Below are 8,270 nucleotides of genomic sequence, written 5' to 3'. Positions count from 1 at the left end.
GGTCTGAGGTCACACAGCTAGTAGAACCGTGGCAGCTTGAACCGCTGGATTGCTTACCAAAAACAGCAAAAGAAAATCAAAGAGCAAACGGGGTGAGGGGAGCGGTGGAATGGCCATTTTCACCAGCCAGACTGCCAAAGACTAAAACGTTTGGTAACAATACTGGCAGGTGCACCGACACCTCAGCTCAGGCAGCGGGTGCCTCAGGGCCACCATGTCAGGTTCACTGGGTGACTCTCCAGACCTTTGCTGTGTGGACCCGGATACTTTCATCAGGAGGAAGTGGATCCACCTGCTCAAGAGCCTCAGGGGTCTTGGCTGTGCTGGACAAACAAGCTCCCCCCAGGCCTTTGTTCCAGGGTTCTAAGAAGCTTCTGATGTGTCCACTCTGGGCACTAGCAGCCCCTCTGCCCCCTCACAGCCTGCTCTTTCTGGTGACCAGCCCCCATCCCGGAGTCTGCCCTGAGTCACCTCAATACATCAGAAGCTGCTCCTAGTGCACTTATCACTGAGGAATTTACAAGGGTTTTAGGAGTTCTGTGTCAGGGTAGGGGTCAGAGGCCAAATATCAGAACAAGAGATGTTCCTGGTGTTGTGTTCTCACGGTTTAGGAATTTACAAGAGTTGTAGGTGCCCTAGAGCCTGTGGAAGCCAAGACCCCCGGGGCAGAGACCATCTGTATATTGTCCATCATCTCACATTTAGTTACAACCGGCTCTACTTTCTAATTTCCAAGAATGTCCTGTAATTCTCCCCTCTTACCATTTTCTTTGTCTTCTCTACAGTCAGTTCTGCCATAACATATGCATCCCCCAAATTATTATATTATGCCAAATCATGCAACAGAGGGGCGGGGAGGTGGAGTTTAGGACCATGATACTCAGAAATGTCATTAGTGACTCATGAAAAAAGATAGGAACCTCGTAAAAATGGTAATACAGTTTTAAACACACTGAGTGCTTAAGAACTACGGCTGCAATAGGTGAAGTATTTTAACTGGAAGACTTGAAGTTTGATGTGCACGTGGACACCAGACAGGTTGCAGCCCCGAGTTACTGTGAAGTACAGGTAGGAGGGTCCCCTGAACTCTGACTGAAAGCTGCACACCCGGGATGGATGGGTGTGGGTTGGAAACCAACGCAGCCCTGTGTGTGTGTGTGTGTGTGTGTGTGTGTGTGTGTTGTGTGGATGTTAGGCCAGGTGCAGTTAACTGCATCCGCCCTGTTCCTCGCAGATCAATTGTGTGCAAGCAGGTGTCAGGTTCGCATTGTTCTTGGGGTGTTCCATCATTTATCAACCATGTTATGACCAAGTCTTACTTTCAAACAGCCAACTTACTGTTGCAAACGATCCCACTTCCTGGCAGTCTTTGTGGGTTCCAGAGCTCGGCGTGTGTGCTCAGCCTGCTCTGTCACTGGAAGGCAGCACTGACTTCCTTACCAGGGTGTCTCCCCCTAGAGGTGACGGGACCTGCCAGGTCAGGTCCCAGGACTCTGCTCCCCACCAACCAGCACAGCATCTGCCCCTCACTAGGGACTCACTAATATTTGTTGGATAGAGATGAGATGAAAGTTGTTCTATGACGATTTCAAGCATCAAGGAGACAAAATCTTTGGTGATTTGATAAATATAGAATATTTTCAATAGATCCCCATCCCCAGGAAATGCCCTTGACTTCATGGCAACTGCCAAACATTCTGGTTGGAATTTCTCCAGGGAACAATTCCTCAGCCCAGCCAGACACTTCCTATTTGAAACCTGACAAGAGAGATCCAGAATGTTCTGGCAGAGGCTGCTTTCTTGCTCCCACAGGCCCCCTGTCCAGGGGATTATCTCTTCCTCATAGCTCTGTGTACACTCAAAACTTTGTTTTAAGTATGTAGACACTGCAAGGGCCTCGCTTCTCAGGGGCTCCAGGCAGCCCCTCATAGGTCAGCTTCCAATAAGGAGACAACAGTCACCATGGTAATTTGAACAGACACAATTCATTGTAAAGGATTTTTGTAAAAGATTTATGCATACAAGAACTGGGGTACAGGCCAGAGGTGCGGGGGGCGGGAAGATTTCACCAGAGACAGAGTGGGGAGCAGAGCACGTGGATCTACGGAAATATCTGCTGAGGGGAGCAGCAGGCGAGACAGGAAGGATTGTTAACTAGGTCCAAAGTTGTTAACAGGTCATCAAAGAGGTGAGAAGAAAACTCTAAAACGTGGCCTCCCTGGTGGCGCAAGGGGTTAAGCACAGCACTATGAAGCTCTCCCCAACCTCTGCAGCACGAGTCCGATCCCCAGCCAGGAAGCAACCCACATTGCTCAGCAGACCTCTCCTGACTCACCCGCTGCTCCCCTCAGCAGTGTATTTCAGTAGATCCACCTGTTCTGTTCCCCACTCTCTCTGATAAATCCTCTCTGATAAATCAAAGGGGAGAGCCTGGAACTATTAAAACTTAGAAGCCTAATGAGGGTCCCCTGAAATGCAGGCCTCCCGGGAGGAGCTGCTGCTGAGCTGGCATCTCCAAGCTCCACTCAGGGTCCGTGAGCCTGGGGCGGGCTTCCAAGGAGGGAGCTCAGCAGGCTGGCGCTGCTGTCTCAGGTGCGAGGACACAATGAAGCTGATTCTTCAAGGGCTGGGAAACCACCAACTGGATTCAACTGCTGCTGTGGACAGGCACCGCAGCGCCCAGGGCGAGGCTCATTCTTGGGGCAAAACTCACAACAAGTGGAACCAGAAGCCCACAGGCAGCATCTCCCGCTGCGTCCCCTACGGACAGGTTCTACTGACAGCAGCCAGCCCAGCTGAGTCCCAATTACACCCCGCAGAGCAGAGTGTGTAAGTGAGGGCTTGGAGCTAAGACACACCCATGAACTGGGAATCCCAGCTACCCCACCTCACATTTTTCCTGAGTTAACTAAACCAACCCATTGTTTTGGAATTTGCCCACATAACCCCTGAGCCTTGCAGTGAGGGCCTCACTAACACAGCTCCTAAAACAGCCAGCTGAGTCACGGGTGGAATGGATTCAGATCCCTGGGTGTTGGATTTCTGACTAAGTTATTCAATAAAAATATCTTTGATTCGCTCATTCTTGCCACTGACATCATTCTTGGTATACGGCACGTACCCTTAAGTGTTTCTTGAATAAAACCACCCTCAGATCAGTGAAGAAAGAGACCCGTGGGGTGTTGATCATGGCATTGGTTATATGACATGTAAGAGAATGGGAAAGAGAGAGAGGAATAGGGGGGCAGGGAAGGTGGGAGGTGGGGGAGAGAGACGCCCACATATCCTACAATCAGTAGAGGAATAGTTGAAGAGGTCATTAAAGCGTCCCTTGTTATATAACATAACGCCTGTCATTCTCCACTACGGGGAGGGGCAACAGCAGGCTCAGAGTCGGAGCCCCTGGGCCCCTGTCCTAGCTCTGCCACATGTTACAAGTATAACCCTGGACAGTCTCTCTGCACCTTGGTTTATTTATCGCTAACATCAGGAAAATCCTATTTCGTGGGATTACATTAAGGATTAAATGAAGAAGAGAAAACAGCCTACACAGAGCCTGGCACCTCTGAGGGTATTTCACAAGTGTGAATGTTTTTATTGTGCTCTGAGCGAGCGTGCAGGATGGAAAGGTGAGGCAACATTACGGCTATCATGAAATGGGAAAGAAAACACATGCACGGGGCCTGAGATATCGAGCAGTGCTCGCATCTGAGGGATAAAATCTTGGGGGACTCGTCTCTTTCTACTTCCCAAATATTAATCACACAGTTTGGTGATTTTTAAGGATGTTTAGAGCAAAACAACTGAAAGTCAGGAAACATAATGATTTACTGGTCGGTAAAAATCCAAAATGTCCACCTACCAAAGCTGTCACATGGGACCGACACAAGCAAGTGTCGGCACCAGGGCACAGCAGGGCTGCTCGGCCCCACAGAAGAGGGTGTCTGTACTGGGCTCTGGGGCTGCAAGGAGAGGGCACACACCTGGGGAGGGCGGAGGGCAAAGCGAGAATGAACCTTGGGACTGGCAGCATAAGCCTGGGCTCAAGGTGCTCGAGACCTCAGACAGGTACAACACAACACTTAGAGGCGCTAAGTGTTATGGGTCTGTATGGTCACGGACACACAGGTGCATATATAGTCCCTCCCCACCGATGATGTCTTAGATTCTATAAAATATTACGCTTGCTTAGTCAACCTAACATATATTTCCACTAAAAATCGCTTTATTACCATATCGTTCACCTCTTGAACAGGTTTTAGAATCACCGGTGTAGACTGTTAAAACAGGAAGGCAACGTTGTCTTACTGGCTTAAAAGTCAGAAAATTGCTAACATTTCAAAAGCTATGAGCAGACCTAATACCCGGATCTTGATTTCTTTTCCTTTTTAAGTATTTATTTATATATGAAAGAACTGAGATACAGGCCTGATGTGGAAGGGGTGAGAGGATTCACCAGAGACAGAGTGGGGAGCAGAGCAGGCAGATCTACTGAAACACACTGCTGAGGGGAGCAGCAGGCAACACAAGAGAGGTCTGCTGTACCATGTGGATTAGTTCCCTGGCCGGGGATCAAACTCATGCTGTAGTGGCTGGCGATGGCTTGATAGCACTGTGTCTTTAACCCCTGTGCCACCAGGGAGGCCCAGATCTTGATTTCGAACGGCTACTCTTCAGTAAAAGAAGCTAAGTTTCCTTGTAGAAATGGCTAATGCCAGAGTTAGGACAGAGAAATCACAGAGTGAGGACCACCTTGTTCCAGAGAGTGAGCAAGAATGGAAGGGACAGGTCAAAAGGACACATACGCCAACTTGAAGGGGTTCCCACTGGCCAAAGCGGAGACAGTCTGAGCATCCAGATAAATAACAACAAAACCCAGGAACCCCTGAGTATATAGCAATGTGAATAAGTGAACAAGTAAATACATATAGAGAAGGGAAAGAGATTTTTCCATATAGAAGATGCCAACTAATAAATGTAGCAATAATGATGGATTTGGCAGGCGCCAGAGTAATAATTAAGCCAAGAAACATCAGCGATGCCAAGACTAGTGGGAGGAAGCCTGATGAGGATCAGGATATTTACCGTGTCCCTCTGCAAAGTCCATTTTAATTACAAAGAGGAAAAAAGCAATTTATGCTGGAGAAACATCTCGAGGCGTCAAGGTCAACATCACCTGCAGAAGGACACAGGAGGAAAGCCTGGCCAGCGGGGAGAGGGGCAGAGCAGAACCTGGGATCTCAGCCTGAGGAAATATCAGACAAGCCCCTGAGGACATTCTACCAAATAACTGGCATTCCATCCTCAGAAGTGTCGGGGTCACGAAAACCCAGCCTGAGGAACTGCCCAGATCAAAGAAGACTCAGCCCTGACAAGTCAACGCGGACAGTTCTGAGCTGGATCCTTTTCACTCTCAAGTAAAGCTTGACAACCAGTAAAACTGGAATGGCGTTTGAAAGCCTGGATGGAATAATGTATCAATATTAATCTCCTGATTTGATGACTCCAGTGTGATTGAGAGAGAGACAAAAGGGCCGTGTTTGTGGGAGATACGGCTTCAACAAAGGAGAGCAACTTATTCTCAGTTCAGAAAAGAAAATTGTTTGTATTATTCCTGCCACTTTTCCGTAAGTTAGAAATGATCCAAAAGACAACAAAGTCCAAAAAGTTTGTTTCAGCTGTGGCCAAAAGCTCTGACACTTTATCTCACTAAAAACAAAGGCTACAGCCTGTTGGGTCAGCTAAACCTGTCTGTCCTGATGGTCGGGCTGGATTGCCGGGGCGGGAGTTGGGCAAACTGTGCTCTGTCCAGAGGAACAGACCAGAGGCTGGTCCCGGGAGGGCTGAGTGGCGACTTCCGCATGGCTCACACAGGAACCAGCCTAAGGAGGAGGGTGGTGCCCCCGGGGCCTGGGGCTGGAGGCAGTGGGAAGCCAGCCAGGATCTTTCCGTACCCCACTAGAACCCCACCTTCCCTGGAGAAAGGAAGGCACGAGGGAGGGTGCAGGGAGATAGCCTTTGATGTCTGGCAGCTTTACATTATTAATACAGTAAATAAGGCTTTGACCCATAAAAGGCCTCCCAGCTCTGCCGAACCTCTGGCCACTGCCCCGGCACTGCCCGGGGGAGAGCAGTGTTCCAGTGACGGAGCGCGGAGGGCCAGCGAGGTGTGCTTTTTTCCCACACAGCAAAACTGCTGGTTCATTTTTTACATATTTGGACAGGTTTGATGTTAGGTATCGATCTTCCACTGAGATAGTTCTAAAAATGCCAGGAATGAACAAGGAATGTGTTTGTTGCTGCAGATCTCCACGCAACCAAGGGTTGCTATGAAGCAAGGGTGTGCCAAGTCACCCCCATCAGCCTCATCCACAGCAGGTGCTCATGAACGGCTTGTTTCTGTGTGTGTGTGCGTGTGAGTGTGCATGTGGCTGTTGCTGTTGGTGATTTCTGCATATGTGGGTGGTGGAGATAAGCCTTGTCACCACACCACTTTCCTTATTTGCCCACGCAAGGGCTCTCAGAAGCCCCCCATCCCAAACCACATCATGTATGTGACTGTCTAGACTGGTGTGTGTCGTTACCGAGAGATGGATAAGCCATGTTTATCTGCCCTAAGAGACTGGTAAGTTCCTGACTCCAGAGAAGCAATAGCTCCTAGATATAAGAAGTCAGGCTTGGGAGATGTGCTTAGTGTGACTGAAAGGCTGTTTCAAAGCACAGAGGTGCTCATCCCTGGCCCCCTCCACCCACCCCATCCCACCTGCAGGTGCTGTCCGTTGTGCTGAATGGTCACAGTTTGCTGCAACAGGGAAGGCTAGACCCCTACCCAGGCCAGGGGCATAGAGTTCAAAGCAGGAATTTCCATATCTTGGATGTTCACCGAGGCCTGGAGAAAGCTCCTCTGGGTCCTGAGTGGAGAAAGCTGGAGTCTAGATAAAGAAGGGGACTCTCAGGGAACCAAGGCTGGAGTCAGGGTTTCGCAAGCTGGAATCTGGAGCTGTGATGGGGAAGATGGTGCCCCAAGGTGGATGTAGACACAACAGCAGCAGCTGTGAAAGGATGCCTTTTGGGGTTTGGCCTTTTCAGGCTGTTCTATCTGAAAAGCACCTATATATCACAGAGCCTGTGCCAGCAACACCTTCAGCCCACAGAGTGGGGGTGCTCACTTGTGCCTAGGGCCTTGCCTTCCCCCACTTCTAGCTCCAGGCATAGTGATAAGCAACATGCAGGCGTGTGCCTGGGTCCAGCATCTGACCCCAGTGTGACCTCCCTCTTCCCTGACCTGGGCCTGACTCATGCTTCCAGAATGGGAATCCAAGGGTTCCTGCAGCCCAGAGGTAGCTGACTCACAGCTAGCCCAGGGGTGGCTGTGGCAGGGGCTCAGGCAACTAGAAGCTCCTGCATAGGAGACTTCTGTCTTTCCCTGAGCACCTACTTCAAGCCTGGGCACTGCCACATTTCATCAGTTGAATGCCCTTATCTGGAAAGGAAAGAAGCAAAGCTCAGAGCAGACCTGACAGAGGTGAATCAACAACCAACCCCCAGCACTAAACACAACCTACCCTCAGGGCACGCCCTGGGGCAGCACCCTGGCGGGACACAGGTCTTCACACTTCCTGGCAGCCATAACACCCAGGGCTCCTGCCCTCTTGTGTGGCTGCTCCATCCTGGAGAACAGCCCACATGAGATGCGCCCAGCTCTCCTGGGGGAGTCCAGCCTAGCTGGAAAAGGTCCGCCAAGTCAAAGACAGGCTTCCTGGGAAACCGGGAGGAATCTAGTTGGGGCTGGGATACCCACTGGGCAGGACACCCCTGGACCCAGCAGCCACTTGGGGAGAGGAGCTGTCCTTGCTCTGCACTGGCCAAGGCCTGCAGAGGGAAGGCTGGAGGGGGCAGCAGTCTCCTCTCGTTCCTGTGGTTTCAGGTGCTAGGCTGACATCAGGCCTGAGCAATGCCTGGAACTCACTCTGGCTGGGGCCCACTGGGGGCTGAGGCATTTCTTTAAAAGCTTATAAATCTCTAACTACTTCCCCTTTCAACCCAGCCCCACCCACCCCTGCCCAGGAGGACTCATCTCCACATGCCCACAGATGGCTCCTCGGGCCCTCCTCTCTGCTCATGCACATCTGGAAGGAGGTGCAGACCCAAACTGCCCCCAACCCGGGGTCTCCTAGCCCTTGGCCTGCAGTGAGAACACAGGGGTACACATCACAGAACCTGCACAGTCAGCCAGGCCCGGGGCACACTGCAGCCGGCCCCTCACCCCT

Source organism: Talpa occidentalis, unplaced genomic scaffold (genome assembly GCF_014898055.3).
Source record: "Talpa occidentalis isolate TD23 unplaced genomic scaffold, MPIMG_talOcc4v2.1 talOcc4.16, whole genome shotgun sequence".
NCBI classification, from domain to species: Eukaryota; Metazoa; Chordata; class Mammalia; order Eulipotyphla; family Talpidae; genus Talpa; species Talpa occidentalis.
Note: the sequence above shows the minus strand (reverse complement) of the source record.